Source organism: Schistocerca americana, chromosome 3 (genome assembly GCF_021461395.2).
Source record: "Schistocerca americana isolate TAMUIC-IGC-003095 chromosome 3, iqSchAmer2.1, whole genome shotgun sequence".
NCBI classification, from domain to species: Eukaryota; Metazoa; Arthropoda; class Insecta; order Orthoptera; family Acrididae; genus Schistocerca; species Schistocerca americana.
Genome location: NC_060121.1, coordinates 291,251,195 through 291,273,387, shown reverse-complemented (window position 1 = coordinate 291,273,387; position 22,193 = coordinate 291,251,195). Strand labels below are relative to the sequence as shown.

The window sequence follows — 22,193 nt, the reverse complement described above, 5'->3', positions numbered from 1 at the left end:
TTTCTAACTTCTAATACTATTAAATAAATGTAGGCTCCAAAATTATTTTCTGAAACTTCAAAGTCTCACCTTTCATCTAAAATATCATTTTTTTAAAACTGTTAGTTTAAACTTTTGTAAAAGTAGTACAAACTGAACCTTTGAAGTGCACCTAAAATTGATACTCTAAAATGGACCTGCTCCTAAAGTCGACAATTTTGGCACCTATAGTTGACATAATTCCCATATCCCATTTTGTTTTATAAGTGAATAGAGCTCAAAACGCGGCGAATCCAATGTTTAAAGTTTTGACACGAGCCAACTCTTACTGTTTAAAAGAATTTTAACGACATTTTACTGTAATTGATAGTTTATAGTAATTTCGTCACGCTGCCCACCACAGGGGCGTTCGATGTATTTTGTTAGATTTTATAAATGGTACTGTGAACAAATCCAGGTCAAATGTAGTTCTGACATAATTCTTACTCAACACTCAACAACCGTTCAACTTATCGTAAAAATTACAACAATTAAAAAGTCAAAATAATGAGCCGTTTCCAAAAGCCATGTAGCTATATGATGGTGTTTTATTCGTAACAGCTTATTTACGTCAGTACTGAGGCCTCTACAGATTTATTTTTCAAGAATACAGGTCACTTTAGCAATGAAGCGGAAAATTAACATTTTTCCGCCTCCAAAAACCTGCCACAGTGGGCAGTGACACTCTTTGAAACAGAATATCTCTTTAATTAAAGGAGACAGAAATACAATTTTTATGGGTACTAATCCATTCTTTTGTTTCAGGATTGTCCGTTTGAACAATGTACTGGAAAACAGAGAATGTGAGTGCGGTACGCCGACATTGGAGAGTTGAATTTGGAACACCTCCACTGACAAGAGTAACAATTACAAGAATCAAAGGTAAGTCTGACGTCGAAGGAACGGTGCGCGATATGAAGAAGGGACATAGCGGACGAAAGAGAAGTTCAACAGACAATGCAGTAGTCCAGGCATACACACGATCCCCGAAGAAATCTGTGAAGCAATGCTCTCGTTAGACTGGGATCTGCAGAATCAGCGTTCATAGAATTTTGCGGTCTCAGAACTTTAAGCCTTATATTTCAAGACTTCTCGATGCTCTTAATGAGGATGATACTGATAGGCGAAGCAGATTTTGTGAGTGTCTCGTTAACAGGTGTGAAGACGAGAAACATTTCCAAGATCGAATTCTTTGGTCAAATGAACCGACGTTTAAACTTGATGCAGCAATTAACCGCCATAATGGCGTGAACTGTGCCAGGGAGAATCCATGCGTAACCGAACAAAGGCATGTTAATCTACCAGGAGTAACAGTCTGGCGTGGTCTGTCTTCTATAGGGTTAATCGGGCCGTACATCTTTGACAACACTGTCACGGGCGACTCGTACTTGGAAACAACTCCTGGCATTGGCGTTGTGTTTGGAAATGAAGATTATTACTTTCAACAGGATGGGACGCCATCTCACTTTCACCCGGATGTGAGGGCATTTCACAATCGTGCATTCCCTGCCAGATGGCTAGACGAAGAGGGAGTGTGGAGTATCCCGCTCGATCTTCGGATTTAACTCTTCTAGACTTCTTTCTGTGGAGTACTCTCAAGAACCCAGTTTACACTGCGAGAACACACACAGTGGAAGATCGTAGAGAGCAAATTGAGCAAGCATGTGATGCTATCCCGATGGAAATAATAAAGTTGGTATGTCGCTCGGTCGTAAGTCGTTGTTGACGGTCTATTGCGATGCGGTGTAACAACGCAAATCGCGTGGATCAGTATATCTCTAGAACGATGCCGACGCCACGTAAGAGTCTTTGTCTCGTCGTTTTACTGCAGTTTTGAGCACTCACGTCCAAGAGATTCCCACGACTTTTGGCTTCTCGTTGTGCAATTGTGTGTTGTGTCATCGATGTCTCGCATTGTGAGGCTCAAGGTTGTCACCAGCATTGCCACCACCACAGAGACTACTAGAAGCATAGCAGCCAGCCAGCGTGGCCTACGACGACGTGGCCGAGGGCCACATCTACGAGGAAGCTTTGCAGTGCAACTGCAGCCAGCCGCTATTTACATCTAGCCTTAAAACTCTAAGCTCAGTCTGTCTTCAGTCTCGAGTCTAGCATTATAGTGTCAACAAGTGTCAGGGGACTGTGCTGGCGAAAGCTGTCGCCAGCACACCAAGCGGCAAAGAGGTTGCGATAAGATCTATAGTAGACGCAAGCAACGCGCCTATCAGGAGAGAGGCCAAAAACAGACTCGCAGGCAACGCTCCACCAACGCCCTCTCGACCGCCATGGACCGGACGATCCAGTCAGTTCCAGTCAGTCATCCAGTGGGTCGACAAGTCGAGTCATCATTGGAAGACCCAGTCGCAGTTAGCTCAGCCTCTAGCTCAGAATCTGGCAGCACTTAGCGACCAGAGTAGTGTACATAACGGACTTGTATTTCACCAGCAGTGGTGCTAACGTGGAATATTACGGAAGAGCTTGTACCATAACAACTAGCTTAAAGATAAGTAATCTATTATTCTTATGAATAAAAAAACCCTGTCACTACATGCATGCTGTTGTGTTTTAGAAAGAGAATACTGGACACCAAACAACATCCTCTCCTGGCTTCCCATGGTACAAGCTTACATCGACAGTGAGACGACACAAAATAGACAAAGTATTGTCCGTGTAGTCTGCTTGCAGTGTCTCTGCCTAATCACTGTACTGTACTGCCAGTGAATTGGACACTGTGTTTTGTGTTAATAGTGGATTTTCTCTCACTGTTGTACCGTCCCACGGAAGGGTCGCATCTGCTGTACAAATTGGGGGTTTCTTTTCATTAATAAAAAATTCGTTTAGAATTGTGCCACTGTTCTTTACTGTTTTAGGGCTGCACGTACCCACCCTCTACACATGACACAACACAGTGATACACAAAATTACCACACGGGAACCAACAGTCTGCTTGGATCCTCTGCACATATTACTTGTTTGACTTTAGGACGGTATTTCTTTGCTGTGAGAAGGAAACAAGACAGATGAGAAGCAAGATTGGTGTAATTTCGTTCATAAAAAACGAGGTACACCGAAATTATGGAAGTAGGTGATAAAAGTCGTCATGACAAGAGGAATCTTACTCGTCTCATGTATAGGGCTTGTAGAGTATTAACTGAACATGTAGAGTTACGCAGAGCACCGTTTATGATCTCCAGTAAAGACTATCGAAGAATGGCGTTAACCCGGCGTTGCCCTGTTCTAAACGCCGCTATTGAGAAGACAACCCTTCATAGAAAGGGAGCTGACGGCGTAGGGTGTAAGTGCCGCTGTAAAGCGAACAAATGGAGTTAGGCCACCGGTCGGGGAGATTGTCCGGTAATCACCTTAATTGCGCGTTCAGGACTGCTCGACCCGGGTTTATAGCGCACTCGTACGGGCTCTGATTGTCAGCGCGGAACGACGGTCGTCACGCGCAAGGCCTCCAGCACGGCTCTGGAGTCGGATGAACGCTGGACTCCAGCCGTTGCAATTCGGCCGGCCCGCCCGCGGCAGTCACGCAAAGTCGCACGCCTTCCGCGAAAGAGCAGTTCTCCGCTCGGGTCTTTCCTCCTACGAAATAGGTTTGCAATGAACGCTTCTGAGAAAGAGACGGACCGTACGTTCTTTCCTGAAAGGGAAAATTATTGCGCCACAAAAATGCTATCCTCCGGAAATGAGAATAATTGAAAGTAAGTGACACTCAGGTAGTGGTTGGCTTCGTCTACAGTGCATCTGATGGTCGGTAATATGAAGTCATGAGCGTCCCCAGAAATTTATCCAAGAGGTACAAGACTCTCAGATCGTCATTTTCAATACAAGGGATTCGGTGTTTGAAAACGTGAGTGGCCCGAAAATCAAACTTGACAGGAATGACAGAAAACTTATAGTGTCTCAATCGATTAATGGCTGTCCACTCGTTGTTTTAGGTACATTGTTTCGACACCGAAATTGTTAGCATAATTGATTAATGTACTTTAAGAACATATGTTTATATTATTAGTGTGTATGAGCGCCACAGTTTTGATTCAATGACCTTAAATTACCTGCTTCTAATCATGAAAATGCAACGAGTTATTCACAAAAAATATTTTATTCGTATGACGATAATGCTAGTTTTACACTGAAAATTAAAAATCTGAAACACAAAAGAAAATTGAGAAACTCCTGCTAGATAGCAACAAAAAAACAAAAGAAAATGTCAAATTAATACTCCTGAAAGTGGAGGAGCAGAAATAAGGTTTAAAAAATTCAATATTTCTTATCGCAGTCGGCAAATGCGATCTGTGAGAATGGCAGATAGTCACTGCAGAAATGCGCAAGAATTTTGTAGTAAATTTAAAAAATCTGTACCCGCATATCATTTTCGACATATTTATTTCGATCAACTCCGTAACTACACTGCGACAGACACTTGCTTGTTGTTTGCACCGTACGCCGCGCGGGATTAGCCGAGCGGTCTCAGGCGTGGCAGTCATAGACTGTGCGGCTGGTCCCGGTGGGGGTTCGAGTCCTCCCTGGGGCATGGGTGTGTGTGTTTGTCCTTAGGCTAATTTAGGTTAAGTAGTGTGTAAGCTTAGGGACTGATGACCTTAGCAGTTAAGTCCCATAAGATTTCACACACATTTGAATAATTTTTTTTTTTTTTTTTTTTTTTGCACCTTGATACCGGTCTCGTTGTCTTCCTGGGAACAGTGTAAATAAGTATTCAATCGAAATACAGATCCCAGTAACCTAAGAAACCGAGAGGAAGTTTCTTTTTAACAATACTTGAGGTTCGGCACGCAATGTATTAAGATCTGGCGAGCCACTAATTCCATCAGAGCTGGAAAGTGCTGAGAGAATATACCTTTCACAGAATATCAGCGCGGCCTTCGAAAAAAGATTGAGCAACAAATGGAGCAGCGTTCGCGGGGTGTCGAACTTGGCTGCAGAAAGTTGAACGACACAAACAATACTGCAGGAGTCCAGACAGTGAAAACGTATAATGACATAACTTACTACATCCGACAAAAAAAAAAAAAAAAAAAAAAAAAAAAAACTCGGTCTGTTGTCAAATACCGTTTAGAAAAAATGGAATCAGCAACTTTACCTCCAGATGTCACACTGGCATCTGGAAGTGCGGGAATTTTTACATCAAAGGGTTAGTGAACGATGGATTGGTCCCACTGGATCATATTACTGGATGCAAGGTCACAAGACCTGACCGTATTTTATCATTTCTTGTGAGGGTTTATAAAAGTCTCTGTTTAGGTCTCTGCATTACCAACAAAAATGAATAAACTGAGACACCGCATAACAAGAGCTGCGGAAGCTGTAACTCAAGACATGCTCGCTGCAGTGTGGGAACAATTTGAATACCGCATTGAGATATGCCGTGCATTTCAAGGGAAGCATGTTGAACACCGATGAAAAGGCATGAAAAAGAAAAAAAAATACATTTTGAGTTCCCGTGCATCACAAAACAAAATCTGTTGTATATGTTTATTAGTTTCAGAAATATAGACGTGCGAACTCGGGTGATTCTTTCTGATACACCCTGTATAGTAAGATATTTGTATCCAGAATGAGAGTTTCACTCTGCAGTGGAAACTTCCTGGCAGATTAAAACTGTGTGCCGGACCGAGACTCGAACTCGGGATCTTTGCCTTTCGCGGGAATGTGCTCTACCAACTGAGCGACCCAAGCTATCCTTTCTTTCAGGAGTGCTAGTCCTGCAAGGTTCACAGGAGAGCTTCTGTAAAGTTTGGAAGGTAGGAGACGAGGTACTGGCAGAAGTAAAGCTGTGAGGACGGGGCCTGAGTCGGACTTGGGTAGCTCAGTTGGTAGAGCACTTGCCCGCGAAAGGCAAAGGTGCCGAGTTCGAGTCTCGCTCCGTCACACAGTTTTAATCTGCCAGGAAGTTTCAAGATATATGTAGTTATTCTGCATCTCAATTATACACGAAAACAAACAAGTATTACAAATGGTGCAAATGACTCTGAGCACTATGGGACTTAAATTCTGAGGTCATCAGTCCCCTAGAACTTAGAACTGCCTAAACCTAAGTAATCTAAAGACACCACACACATCCGTGCCCCAGGCAGGATTCGAACCTGCGACCTAGCGGTCGCGCGGTTCCAGACTGTAGCGCCTAGAACCGCCCGGCCACTCCGGCCGGCAAGTATTATATGTCACATAAGATGCTTCAAAAATAAAAAGAAGTGAAACGCATATGCCACGATACAAAAAGTCTTTCATTTAGTTGCATTAGACGAACCGCATCCCAAGGATGTAAAAGTCCCTTACGAGATAAAAAGACGCACCAAAAAGAAAGATCTCGATACCGCAAGGTAGAGAAATGAAGAGTAGCCAGATTGAGCAAGATATAGTCATGAAGGGCTGGACAGTACGGCTGGGCGAAGCAGATGGCTGAAGCCTCGGACGGCGATCCGTGCCTGAATGTCAGGAGGTGGCGCCGGCCGCAGGTAGCAACCGGGCGGGCCCGGCGTGCGTGCGTGCGGGGCGCTGGTGGCTCGCGTGCGCCGCCCGGGGCCGCTGCTACCGGCCTACGCGCTCACCTCAGCTCAGCCCAGCCTCCCTGCCGCCGCAGACGCCGTACAGGTAGCGACGCGGCGCCCCGGGCACGCGGCATTCACCGCCGTCTTCATTCACCACTTCACTCGCTAGTGTGCTTCCTGCCCTCCTACATCGAGAATCGACCACAATTTTAAGTTCAGAGAGCGTCCAATTGCTCGACTAGCTACCAACTAAAAACTACAAAAGCTCAGCTTGACGTACAGGCTGGGACTGTTGATATTTTTTAAAATATCAGGAATACGATATATCGATATTTAAAGACGTTGTCGCTTCTGCCCATCGATATATCGAAGAGGTGTGTCGATAACACAAAGGAATAAATATCGATGTACTTGTCTATAAAAATATGGGCTGCACATTGTAAATATATTGTCGGTTTTAGAGCTGTATATTTAGGTACCGATTTATCATTAGACCTCTTGTACATCAACTAGGTAGCAGCCTGCCTATCTCCCTTAGAGCAAAAATTTAAAGAAAAACGATGCACTTTCACGCTTGGTGATAAACACTTTGCTAACAATGGTAACTGCATATAAGTGGAGCAATAAAAGGTGTCGTACGAGACCGTCGTTCAGTTCCTAACATATCGGATTTGTCCACAACACTTCACTTCATATCGATTTCCCTGTTTTTTCATTTCAGCGAAAGCCAGCGACCTGGCAACTGTAGCGTTAAAATGAAATTGCGTAGTGAAGTTAAACGTTGCAGTTTCTGTTGGTAGAGCCAGCAAGTACGTAAGCATTTCCCCTCACGCATCTCCGCCCATCGCAAAAACCAATCTTGTAAGTTACATTTTTGTTCATAATTTTCAATAATTGTTTTCCAAGAAATCCTATATGAAGAAAAGCACACTAGTTAATTTAAAAAAAATTTTTTTTTTTTTTTACGCCACTGGTATGCTTTTTCTTCGCATCGGATGTCTTGTTATTCCATTCGCATCGCCTGTTAGTTTAATCTAATACAGATCGCGAACACAGCAGTGGTAGTACACGGAAAGGAAACACCTACACAGTTAGTGTGAAATGGTCATGTACGGTTGTCATGAAACCATGTGAAGTCTCTTACTTTTAAGACACCTTATTGTGTTACATACTACATCTACATCTACATGGTTACGCTGCAATTCACACTTAAGTGCATGGCAAAGGGTTCATCGAACCATTTTCATACTACTTCTCTACCATTCTACTCTCGAACGGCGCGTGGGAAAAAAGGAACATCTAAATCTTTCCGTTCGAGCTCTGATTTCTTTTATTTTATCATGATGATCATTTCTCCCTACGTAGGTGGGAGTCAACAAAATATTTTCGCATTCGGAACAGAAAGCTGGTGATTGAAATTTCGTAAATAGATTTCTCCGCAAAGAAAACCGCCTTTGTTTCAGTGACTGCCGCCCCAACTCGCGTATCATATCATTGACACTCTCACCCCTATTGCGCGATAACACGAAAAGAGCTGCCCTTCTTTGCACTTATTCGATGTCCTCCGTCAATCCTACTTGGTAACGATCCCATACCACGCAGCAATATTCCAGCAGAGGACTGAAAAGTATAATGTAGGCTGTCTTTTTAGTGGATTTGTCGCATCTTCTAAGTGTTCTGCCAACAAAGCGCAGTTTTTGTTTCGCCTTCCCCACAATATGATCTACTAGTACGGCACTAACAATGTACACTGGTCGATCCTCGTTAGGAGAGAAATTTATGCACGAGACGGGAGTGCGCATTCTGAAGTCATCTTACGAGTCTACGACTCGCTTCAGTGACTGAAAGAAAATCACCGCAGGGCAGCAGTGTTCACGACAGCGGCGGTCCTCCACTAGGAGTCCTGCCTGAAGATTGCAAATATGTGTCTAGTATATTATAAGCTGCATACGCTGATGGCCCAAAACATTACAACCACTGCGCACAGCGAGACTGAATGCAGTCTGTGTGGTTTCGCGGCCACGTGACGCAGTAAGGGAAGAATATAAGCGGAAGAGAGACAAATGGGCAGCCATAATAGCGAAGATACGGGTCGAAAATGAGGAAATCCATTGATATAAGTGGTTTTGACAAAGTACACGTCGTTGTGGCGCTGCGGCTGAAAACGAGAATCTCTGAAACGGCGGAGCTGGTTGGCTGTTAGCGTTCCACTGTCGCTAGCAGCTATGGAAACTGATTAAAGGATGGCGGAGTGACGCGTAGAACTCGTAGTACTGGACGCCCGCGTCTCCTCACAAAACGTTTGTGTAATGCGGGATAGGCAGCGATCTGCGGCAGACCTGACGACAGAGTACTCGTACAGTGCTGGTGCAGGAACAGGTGGTTCTGAGCGCACCGTACAAAGGTCATTATTCAACACGGAGCTCCACATCACACGTCTCCTAAGTGTTCCTGTGTTAACCCATCGGCATAATCAGCTACGACTGCGGTGAGCACAAGATCACTGAGTTTTCGCCGTGTTGCCTGTCGAATGAATTGCGTTTCCTGTTACACAAGTTCGATGGTTGAGTCCTTACACGCCACCATCCAGGCGAATGGCTGCTTGAAACGTGCACCGCACCACAGATGTAGGCCGGTGAGGGCAGAATTACGCGACGGACTTCTGTCGGATCTATGATAGTACTCGAAGACACCGTAACAGCAATGAACGTCGTGAACATGGTTGCGAAAACACACTTGACCTGTTAACCACAAATAATCCTCATCTAATAGAGAGCGTCATGACCGATACAGGGATTAGTGAACACAAGGTCACTGTAGCGAGGTTCAAACCCATATCCACCAACGCCACTAAAAATGAACGCAGAATAAATCTATTTAAAACAGCAGATAAAAATTCGCTTGATACCTTCCTAAGCCTCCATTCTTACCAAGCTAATTATGTAAGTGTAGACCAGATATGACTCAAATTCAAAAATACAGTATCGAAAGCAATAGATAAATCATACCGCATAAGTTAATAAGAGACGGGACTGATCCACCATGGTACACAAAACACCTCAGAACACTGTTGCAGAAGCAATGAAAAAAATTCAGAAGAACGCAAAATCCTCAAGACTGGGTAAGTTTTACGGAAGCTCGAAATTTAGTGCGGACGCCAATGCGAGATGCTTTTAATAGTTTACACAATGAAACATTGTCTCAAAATATGGTAGAAAACCCAAAGAGATTCTGGTCGTATGTAAAGTACACCAGTGAAAAAAAAAAAAAAAAAAAAAAAAAAAAAAAAAAAAAAAAAAAAAAAAGGTCAACGTCGTAACTGCGCGATAGCGATGGAAATGTTACCGATGATGGTGCCACTAAAGCGGAGTTACTAAATACAATTTTCCGTAATTCCTTCACGAAAGAAAACAAAGTAAATATTCCAGAATTCTAAACCAGAACAGCTGTTAGCATGAGTGACATAAAGGTAGAGGTGTTGCGAAACAATTCAAATCACTTAAGAAAGGCAAATCTTCCGGTCCAGATGGTATACCAATCAGGTTCATTTCAGAGTATGCTGACACAATAACTTCTTTCTTAGCAGTCATATACAACCGCTCACTTGACGAAAGGTCTGTTCGTAAAGACTGGAAAGTAGCACAGGTCACACCAATATTCAAGAAAGGAAATACGAGTCACCCACTGAATACAGACCCATATCACGGACCTCAATTTGCAGTAGGAGTTTGGAGCAAAAACTGTGCTCTAACATTAGGAATCATGAATTCTCGTTCTTGTGCAACACAGCTAACTCTTTACTCCCATGAAGTAATGAGTGCTGTCGACAAGGGATCTCAGATCGATTCCATATTTCTAGATTTCCAGAAGGCTTTTGATACCGTTCCTCACAAGCGACTATTAATCATATTGCGTGCATATGGAGTATCGTCTCAGTTGTGTGACTGGATTCGCGATTTCCTCTCAGAGAGGTCACAGTTCGTAGTGATAGGCGGTAAATCATCGAGTAGAACAGAAGTGATATCTGGCGTTCCGCAAGTTAGTGTCATAGGCCCTAAGCTGTTCCTGATTTACATAAATGATCTAGTTGATAATCTGAGCAGCCCCCTTAGATTGTTTACAGATGACGCTGTAATTTACCGTCTAGTAAAGTCACCAGACGATCAATTCCAATTACAAAATGATCTAGAGAGAATTTCTGTATGGTGCGAAAAGTGGCAGTTGGTACTAAACAAAGAAAAGTGCAAGGCCATCCACAGGGGTACTAAAAGAAATCTGATAAATTTTGGGTATACGATAAGTCGGACTAATCTAAGGACTGTCAATTCAACTAAATACCTAGGAATTACAATTACGAGCAACTTAAATTGGAAAGGCCACATAGATAATATTATGGGGAAGGCGAAACAAAGACTGCGATTTGTTGGCAGAACACTTAGAAGATGCTACAACCCACTAAAGAGACAGCCTTCATTACACTTGTCCGTCCTCTGCTGGAATATTGCTGCGCGGTATGGGATCCTTGCCAAGCAGGATTGACCGAGGACTTCGAAAAAGTGCAAAGGAGGGCAGCTCGTTTCGTGTTATCGCGCAATAGGGCTGAGAGTGTCACTGATATGATACGCGAGTTGGGGCGGCAGTCACTGAAACAAAGGCGGTTTTCCTTGCGACGAGATCTATTTACGAAATTTCAATAGCCAACTTTCTTTTCCGAATGCGAAAATATTTTGTTGACACCCTCCTACGTAGGGAGAAGTGATCATCATAATAAAGTAATAGAAATCAGAGCTCGAACGGAAAGATTTAGGTGTTCCTTTTTCCCACGCTCCAATCGAGAGTGGAATGGTAGAGAAGTAGTATGATAGTTCGATGAACCCTCTGCCAGGCACTTAAGTGTGAATTGCAGAGTAACCACGAGAAACTTCATGAGAGAGCAGAGACGGCGGGATTGCACGCAACAGATGGACAAAAATCCCTACTGACAGCTACGGCGGCGACCCCCCTTCCTCCCCCCCCCCCTCTTATATTGTGCCTCGGAACAGTGTAACTACTGAGTGTACCAGTGAACAGTGATTATACGGTTCTTAGTCCAATGCATATACGTGTGTTCTTTCAGAGAAACTTTGATTGTGTATTTTGCAGGGGTTCGATTTAATGGTGTTTTTTTTATTAGACTGACTCGTGTATTTTGCAGGTGTTATATTTATTGTTTTTTTTAGACTTTGACTCTTGTATTTTACATGTGCTTTATTTATTGGTGTTTTTTTTATTAGATGTGACTATTGAACTTTCAGAGCTGTTTTATTTATCAATGTTTGTTTTTGTGTGATGTATTAGATTTGTGATATTTTGTTTCGTAAATTCATTCCTGTGGCATTGCTTCGTTTATCAGTCAGATAGCTATTCATGCTCATTGGACTGTGATCGATTAGCCTTTCCATGGGGCATATTTATAGTGAGGAACCCCTTAAGGGTAACAATCATACAATTAATTGTAGTTTCAGTATAATGACACAGTGATCATTGTTTGCTGACTAACTGAAATATAGTAGAGTGATTAAATTAGTGCCACAAAGTTATTTTAATTCCACAAATTATTAGTTTTATAAGATATAGAATTTTTTTGCGATAACCACTATGTAAAACATGTTTTTTCTCTTATCTTTTTTTTTTGCTTTTGCGGATTGTGCATTGTAATGTTCTGCTTTATAATACTGATGTTATTTTCATGTTTTTTTTATTTGCTGTGGCACCTTTGCTATTTTCATAAATTTTAATAAACAGTCATAAATTTTCCTGTGATCAGTTGGCTCTTCCAATGAGCAAATACTGGTGAACACCATAAGGGTAACAACCAGAAATTGTTTTCATATTAATGACACAGGAACTATTGTTTTTACTTGCTGACCGAATTAGGTCTACACTATGTTTTAAATAGGTGTCACAGATTGTTTTTTTTTTTTCTCTTTGAAATTGGTAGATTCTAAAGATGTGTTGAAATTATTGTATTTTAGCAAGTAGCTGGTGACCTTTTGCCTTTTCTTTACATTTTTGGTTTAAGTTGGGTGTGAGAAGCCTGCTTGGGAATGTCCTAGCATGGCCAGAAAATTCCATGCACAGTCTTTTCCCGGAGCGTTGGGGTTATGAAAGGTCTCTGTTGGATTCCTTTCATGTTAATTTCTTAAATCTCTTGGCATTTACGGCATAAATTCCTCTTCTAATTTTACTGTGGTGTTTCTGACTGTCTGGGAGGAGACTGAGCAGTGAAACGTGTTACTTTTACACATAAACAAGAACTATCTGTCACACTACTACACTTTAAAACACAGTTTATATGTAATTCATGTCACACAGACTCATACGGAACCTACATCCGCTTTCTTTTATATACTGTATATGATAAGATACTGTCATCCCCCTTCCCTTCTGTGTGAAAGAATGAATGAGCAAATGTATTTCTAACTGCATGCTTGATGGTAGCAGACAAGCCTGTCTGCTAAAGAACAGTAGGACCAACGTCGGAACAGGTAGCTACGCTTTCTAAAAGCAGAGAGGTTTCTATTCTTAGTATGGTCCTGTCTGTCCCTTGTCATGTTGGTATAGGAAGCTGCCTCTCTGGTCACTTCCGTTTGTATCTGTGAGGCACCCTCAGGAAGGGACCACGGCAGTCTGTCCGCGGCGAGCGTCTGAAGTGGCAAGATCTCCGGTTAAGCGCGTGTGTGCTAAGTCCGTAGGACAATGGAATTCTTAAGTTCAGCCTAACTGAAAATTTGATCACCTTTATTTCAGGTTTGGATCTAAAATATCTAATGTTACCTTGAATTGCAACGCAGTGTATTTCGTGTGTGAAGTTCAGAATATCTTCCAGTAGTTACTTTGTCACTACTTTGTGAGTAAAGTGGAACCACGTGTTGATCAGTAACTCTAACTAAGGTCATCAATCTTAAATGCGAATGTGCGTGAGATTATAACGTCTCGTCTTGACAATATTTTTCAATATAGCAACTTTTCTTTATGTTCAACCCACGTGGGGTGTCCTTTGTGAGACCAGTACCACGTGCTTATACAATTGTTTGACCCATCAGGTTAAGAGTAAGACGATAGTAACCAGTTCAAAGTTTTTCTTTTGTAAACTGCGTTACGATGTAATTTATTTTAATTATCAAAATTATAGTGGAGTTACACTCTTTGTGTAAACCAAGTTGACCACGTGAAGAATGTGGTGTAAGCATCAAAGTAGCCCTCAGCTATTCTTTTCAGGAAGATTTCACAGAGAGTTAGTATGAATTTAGTATACTACTGTGTGGTAATTTCATGACGGACAGAACTGCGCTACGAATGTAACTTCTTTGGGTGGAAATTGAATCGGTTGGTTGTGGTTAATTTCCTCTTGGATATGTTACAACGTTCTTCGTGTGTTATTTTATGAATGCAGTATTGTATGTAGTCTCCCAATCTTGGCTCCCTATTTGATGCGTTCCGTAAGATTACAAACTCACATTTTCACAGTCCTAAATAAGGCACCGGCTTAGTCATGACTCAAGTTTAATATGCTGAACTTTCAATGATCAATGTTAAAATAAATTTCCAAATATAAACTGATTTATTTCTTTTTATTTAAATTCTCTTTTATATATATATATATATATATATATATATATATATATATATATATATATATATATATATATATATATATATCACCGATTGTCGTATGACTATTAAAAGATTATAATTAATGTTAGTCTGGTTGGGAATTTGGTAAGCTAGACTGGATACCTGGTGAAACAGTTGCTCAGTAATGCAAGGTTAACTTCCCCAGACAGCTCACAGCTTTTAATCCACTTTTATGGTCTTGAATATCAGCACCGCTTTCAGAACAAATTAAAGCAACAACATTACAACTATACAAGGGGCGTCAACGGCGCTAGATCTCGAGTGATCACTGTGGTGGACACGAAGGTGCTGCGTACTGAGACAGCGTTATCAGCACATAACAGAGTTTCAAAGGGAATCATTATGAGTCTCCATTTGGTTGGTATGTGAAATCATGCAATATTGAGATTTTTTGAGCATTCGGTTCTGACAGTGGCTCGATGCTGGATTTCATGGGAACGTGAGGACTGGCATACCTCTCGTCAAGGTTTCCGTCGACAATGTCTGACCACCACAAGTAAGGACCACCGTACTGTGTACCAGTTACGTGGTAACCCATTCACATCTGCACCTGCTATCCCAGAATAAGTAACCGACTCCCTGCAACGTCCTGCTCCATTCCGCACCTTTGGTCGGAGGGTGCCATTAGCCAGACTAGGGAAATACCGTTCCATGCATAGGCTGCCGATAAAGCCACAATACAAACGGGTTCATTTAAGTGGCGCCGTGTTTGAGAAGCATGGACTGCTGATAACTTGAGTCGCATTGTGTTCAGAGATAAATCGCAGTTCTCCGTTTCTCTGAATGAACTTGGAAAATGTCCCATACTTCTGATGTTTTGGAGAGGCACAGCGGTGGTACCACAGATGTCGAGAAGTGGGTAGCCATCGGGTATAACTTCAGGTAAAGGCTGTCAGTAATTGAGGGATTTCTGACGGCGCAGCGCTACGTCACGGACATCCTGCATCCCCATGTGTTACCTCTCATGTGACAGTATCGTGATGCCATTTTACAACAGGATAATGCCTGTCAGATATGGCACATATCTCTATTAAGTGTCTGCGTAATGTTGAGGTACCCCTGTGGACAGTAAGATCCCCGTATCTGTCTAGGTTGAAACACGTGTGTGTCACCACGGGCGTCAACTCTGACCCAGTGACAAGTCGAGGAAATCAACAAGTTTCAACAGTTGTGGACCCGCTTGCCTCAGGATAGGATAAGACGCGTTAATGACACCCTTCGCAACCCCATCAGTGCGTGCATCCAGACGAGAGGGGGTGTAACATCAGACTGGTAAGTGGACACTTACGACCAAGTTCTTCGTAAGTTGGATTAGGTTTTGTAATCATTTCAGTAACTGCACGTTCTGACTCAATCTGTGAAGTTTCATTTTGCTTGCCTCTCTCCTGCTGGGTACTTCACTTTTTTGACCGACAGTGTAACTGCTTGGATCTGTCAGCTTGACTGACAGGAGTAAAGGAAAAACAAAACTGAGTCTTATTACATGAGACCTTGGCGGTTCAAATTTCCACTTAAGCTGTGTTCATTGGTTATTTCTGTCGTTAGGGTTCTTTTTCGGCTCTTTATTGATTTGTGATCTCAGCTACCAACGCGAAGAGGTCAAAATTTTAAAACATTCGAGCACATTAGCGGTGCTATCCATCGTTATAGGAAAAATGTAACACATAGACAGAATTCAACTTTACTAAGTAATGGCTGTTTCTACCCTGCTCTACAAAAGTAAGAACGAGGCTCCCTCAGCAAAATGGAATCGAGGATTTAGTCACCCGAGATTTCCTAAGAAATAGTTTAGGCGTGTCCAGATTGGATAATGTCAGAAACGAAGGCAATAAACTGGAACTGATGTTCTTTCCATAAATGTGAGGGTCTTGAAGTACAGAGAGGACCGGAAGGACCACATCGATAGACTGGAGCAATTGAGTTAGAGCAGGCAAATACCGATATACAAATCAGCCGAGAAGGAATATTACCTACACCAGTGGAAGCGATTAATGATTAGTAAACGTAATATCACATGAAACAAGAGCTGGTATTTTGTTTTAGCCCTCTAAGAAGGAAGAAGAAGACTTCCGTGGTACCTTTCATAGCCAAGTATGAATATTTTCTTTTGTGTGGTTCTATTGATTCCAGGTGACAGTAGGGCGTGTAGACTGTAGTGACGTCACCGAGCAAAGCTGTGTAATGGTGAAGAAAGGAAAGAGAGGAGGAGGGGAGAATGCTTAAACCTGTCTACTCAGGTTATGTACAGTTCTCTGACAGAGTCTGAAATAATTACTTTAAACAACCTTGTCGCTGTTACCTTACTATCCTCAAGGCTTTCCTCGGGAATCTGAGATTCTTTTCAGTCTCTTCAGACTTCGCTGTCAGTGAAACGTTGAATTTTCATCTTCCTTTCCGCAGAGCTGATAATAGGGAGACGAGAGATGGCAAACACGTTGCACCACATAGATCGATCTTTTCGAATAGTCTAAGGTCGGCTGTCATTGGACGAATGGACAACCAACAAGCGTGGCTTCGACTCTCGTACTAACAGGTAAATTAGAGAGGTTTCGAATTTAAACCATGACATTCGTTCTCGATGTGTTGATTAGGAATAGTCATCGTCAACTCCGCTCCGCTTTACGTTACTATTCCGGCAATAAAATTGTTTTTCAAGTAAGAATTGAACTGCATGTCTCTGGTCGAATACAGTGGCGCACTCAGCAACGAAGGTCGTGTACTGGTAACAGATATCACTGTGTATAATAATTGATTGACGTCATAAGGGACATACAGAGATATTTGTAATATGCAACAGCTGGAAGGAGAGTTTTGTTTCAGGATGTACGAACCCATTACCCACCGCGACGTCCAGAATGCACCAGTCTGTGGACCTAACAAACTTAGGTTACGGAATCAGTTGCGGCGTTAATAGCGTCTAGTGCAACCAGTTCACGTTAAGTGGCCCCCCTAGGTGGCAAAAAACATAGACCTGGAAACTTACGCCTCTGTCAACATGGGATGCTGGTGCAGACCCGAGAAATAATGCTCCCGTTATCCACCAACTCTGCTGTTGTACTAAAACGATAGTTCTGCTTGATAGAATCGACACGGCGTAGAACTAGACTATTTCGCGACGGTAGTTCATAACTGGAGAACAGTCACGTCGTTAAACAATAATACACACATACATATAATCGTGACATCTAGAGCAATCTGAATCTACTTTTACCATAAGGCGATAATTCAGCGTCATGTTAATATAAGGCTAGGGACAACACAGTACGTCACGTAAATTTCTGGACAGGATGAAGCAGAACTCCACGGAAAAACTTTCAAAAGTGGTAATTTGAACCAAAACAAGAAATATGTCTAGTAAACATGGGCTCTAACTTGCATACCTTAAGAACTTTGACCACTTGTTCAGTCGAGGAGATGTGTTGCACACTACAGAAGATGAACAAGTGCTCATACCTCTTTAGAGTTCATTTTTACGGGCCATTTGTTTCTTTTTTGTGGGATCGTTTCACTTGACGTCGTTCCAGACTGTTAGTCCAAGATATTTTACGGTTTTTACTGTTTCCAGTGATTTATCGCCCATCATTTGATAATTTTGAGTGTAATATGTCACATTTATTTACGTCCAGTGTCAATTGCCAATCTCTGCAAAAAGCGACAATCCTGTGCAGGCCTTACTGCATTTTGCAGTAACTTCTGGCTGTTACCGTGACTCCCAACACAGAGAACACCAAACTTCCTGATTTGCTACACGACGTATCCATGAAAATGATAGGAGGCGTATAGTTTGTACGTTATGGGGTACCAACACATTTCAGTCACGTTCTTTGCGATGCACTGAGTGACTTCTATCATGAGATTTGGGTAGATAGGGAAGGACCAGTGTAATGGCTTGCACATTCCCACCAACTATGTTTTATGGGTTCTTATGTTTGGGGATCACTTAAAACGGAGACTTTATGTAGCAAACTTTTCTAATGCAAGGACATTTCTAATGCAGAGACGCTTTATCAACATTTCAAATGTTGTTGTTGTGGTCTTCAGTCCTGAGACTGGTTTGATGCAGCTCTCCATGCCACTCTATCCCGTGCAAGCTTCTTCATCTCCCAGTACCTACTGCAACCTAGATCCTTCTCAATTTGCTTAGTGTATTCATCTCTTGGTCTCCCTCTACGATTTTTACCCTCCACACTGCCCTCCAATACTAAATTGGTGATCCCTTGATACCTCAACACATGTGCTACCAACCGATCCCTTCCTCTAGTCAAGTTGTGCCACAAACTTCTCTTCTCCTCAATCCTATTCAATACTTCCTAATCTTCAGCATTCTTCTGTAGCACCACATTTCAAAAGCTTCTATTCTCTTCTTGTCCAAACTATTTATCGTCCATGTTTCACTTCCATACATAGCTACACTCCATACAAATACTTTCAGAAATGACTTCCTTACACTTAAATCTATACTCGATGTTAACAAATTTCTCTTCTTCAGAAACGCTTTCCTTGCCATTGCCAGTCTACATTTTACATCCTCTCTACTTCGACCATCATCTGTTATTTTGCTCCCCAAATAGCAAAATTCCTTTACTACTTTAAGTGTCTCATTTCCTAATCTAATTCCCTCAGCATCACCCGAATTAATTCGACTACATTTCATTATCCTCGTTTTGCTTTTGTTGATGTTCATCTTATACCCTCCTTTCAAGACACTATCCCTTCCATTCAACTGCTCTTCCAAGTCCTTTGCTGTCTCCGACAGAATTACAATGTCATCGGCGAACCTCAGAGTTTTTATTTCTTCTCCATGGATTTTAATACCTACTCCGAATTTTTCTTTTTTTTCCTTCACTGCTTGCTCAATATACAGATTGAATAACATCGGGGAGAGACTACAACCCTGTCTCACTCCCTTCCCAACCACTACTTGCCTTTCATGTCCCTCGACTCTTATAACTGCCATCTGGTTTCTGTACAAATTGTAAATAGCCTTTCGCGCCCTGTATTTTACCCCTGCCACCTTCAGAATTAGAAAGAGAGTATTCCAGTCAACATTGTCAAAAGCTTTCTCTAAGTCTACAAATGCTAGAAACGTAGGTTTGTCTTTCCTTAATCTTTCTTCTAAGATAAGTCGTAGAGTCAGTATTGCCTCACGTGTTCCAGTATTTCTACGGAATCCAAACTGATCTTCCCCGAGGTCGGCTTCTACTAGTTTTTCCATTCGTCTGTAAAGAATCCGCGTTTGTATTTTGCAGCCGTGGCTTATTAAACTGATAGTTCGGTAATTTTCACATTTGTCAACACCTCCTTTCTTTGGGATTGGAATTATTATATTCTTATTGAAGTCTGAGGGTATTTCGCCTGTTTCATACATCTTGCTCACCAGATGGTAGAGTTTTGTCAGGACTGGCTCTTCCAAGGCTGTCAGTAGTTCTAATGGAAAGTTGTCTACTCCCGGGGCCTTGTTTCGACTCAGGTCTTTCAGTGCTCTGTCAAACTCTTCACGCAGTATTGTATCTCCCAATTCATCTTCATCTACATCCTCTTCCATTTCCATAATATTGTCCTTAAGTACATCGCCCTTGTATAGACCCTCTATATACTCCTTCCACCTTTCTGCTTTCCCTTCTTTGCTTAGAACTGGGTTTCCATCTGAGCTTTTGATATTCATACAAGTGGTTCTCTTTTCTCGAAAGGTCTCTTTAATTTTCCTGTCGGCTGTATCTATCTTACCCCTAGAGAGGTAAGCCTCTACATCCTTACATTTGTCCTCTAGCCATCCCTGCTTAGCCATTTTGTACTTCCTGTCGATCTCATTTTTGAGACGTTTGTATTCCTTTTTCCCTGCTTCATTTACTGCATTTTTATATTTTCTCCTTTCACCAATTAAATTCAGTATTTCTTCTGTCACCCAAGGATTTCTACTAGCCCTCGTCTTTTTACCTACTTGATCCTCTGCTGCCTTCACTACTTCATCCCTCAAAGCTTCCCATTCTTCTTCTACTGTATTTCTTTCCCCCATTCCTGTCAATTGTTCCCTTCTGCTCTCCCTGAATCTCTGTACAACCTCTGGTTCTTTCAGTTTATCCAGGTCTCATCTCCTTAAATTCCCACCTTTTTGCAGTTTCTTCAGTTTTAATCTACAGATCATAACCAATAGATTGTGGTCAGAATCCACATCTGCCCCTAGAAATGTCTTACAATTTAAAACCTGAATTCTAAATCTCTGTCTTACCATTATATAATCTATCTGAAACCTGTCAGTATCTCCAGGCTTCTTCCATGTATACAACCTTCTTTCATGATTCTTGAACCAAGTGTTAGCTATGATTAAGTTATGCTCTGTGCAAAATTCTACCAGTCGGCTCCCTCATTCATTTCTTACCCCCAATTCATATTCACCTACTATGTTTCCTTCTCTCCCTTTTCCTTCTGCCGAATTCCAGTCATCCATGACTATTAAATTTTCGTCTCCCTTCACAATCTGAATAATTTCTTTTATTTCATCGTACATTTCTTCAATTTCTTCGTCGTCTGCAGAGCTAGTTGGCATATAAACTTGTACTACTGTAGTAGGTGTGGGCTCCGTATCTATCTTGGCCACAATAATGCGTTCACTATGCTGTTTGTAGCAGCTTACCCGCATTCCTATTTTCCTATTCATTATTAAACCTACCCCTGCATTACCCCTATTTGATTTTGTGTTTATAACCCTGTAGTCACCTGACCAGAAGTCTTGTTCCTCCTTCCACCGAACTTCATTAATTCCCACTATATCTAACTTTAACCTATCCATTTCCCTTTTTAAATTTTCTAACCTACCTGCCCGATTAAGGGATCTGACATTCCACGCTCCGATCCGTAGAACACCAGTTTTCTTTGTCGTGATAACGACATCCTCTTGAGTAGTCCCCGCCCGGAGATCCAAATGGGGGACTATTTTACCTCCGGAATATTTTACCCAAGAGGACGACATCATCATTTAACCATACAGTAAAGCTGCATGCCCTCAGGAAAAATTACGGCCGTAGTTTCCCCTTGCTTTCAGCCGTTCGCAGTACCAGCACAGCAAGGCCGTTTTGGTTAGTGTTACAAGGCCAGATCAGTCAATCATCCAGACTGGTGCCCTTGCAACTACTGAAAAGGCTGCTGCCCCTCTTCAGGAACCACACGTTTGTCTGGCCTCTCAACAGATACCCCTCCGTTGTGGTTGCACCTACGGTACGGCTATCTGTATCGCTGATGCACGCAAGCCTCCCCACCAACGGCAAGGTCCATGGTTCATGGGGAGACAGATAAGCCTCCGAAATGATTCGAAATCGGCCTTAGGAGTTTGAAAAAGTTCGACTGTTCGACTGTTCATGAGCCGAGTGTTTTTGTGTGTAGCAGCAAGCGGAGAAGATTGTGAGAACCTCGTGACATGTGCTTTCAATAATAACTCGAGAACGGGGGATTTTAGGAAATAACATTACATAGATATTTTTTTTGTTTGGTGCGACAAATCTGCTCCAAAGTTTCGTAAAGTACTTCTGGTGTAGCCCGTATATTACTTTATGTTGCCTTGCGAGATTACCTGCGACAGTTGTAAGAAGCATTGGTGGCTTCAGCTGTGGTTTCTGTGCAACGCAGGCAGCGTGACAGGACGGAGAAGAAACCAGCACGGCGAGTGATAAAGACGTCTCCTGTAAGTGCTCGTCGAAGCTAGAAAGCGCGGCAAATGGATTGCAGCTGCGACATTATTCTTCGTTCTTTACAGAAGACATGACGTCCAACTTCTTGAGTATAGCTATGCATTTACGTCACATCTACAATAAAAACAACAGTCGAACCATTACCGAAGGATAGCTGAAACATAACGGACAAAGACTCAGGAAAGAACGTCAGCTACAACTATTCTGTAGGCATAGTTACCGACAGTGTTTCCGGAATAATAACCACGTTTTAAAAAGAAGTAACACTTCATTTCTATGGGTTTACTGCCTATCCCCT

General features: G+C 42.2%; 1 protein-coding gene across 1 annotated transcript in view; it reads right to left on the bottom strand.

Annotated features, from left to right (window-relative positions):
- Positions 1-22,193, bottom strand: part of LOC124606026 (homeobox protein B-H1-like) — a 410,903-nt gene that overhangs the window by 274,295 nt on the left and 114,415 nt on the right. The gene's annotated exons all lie outside the window — the stretch shown is intronic.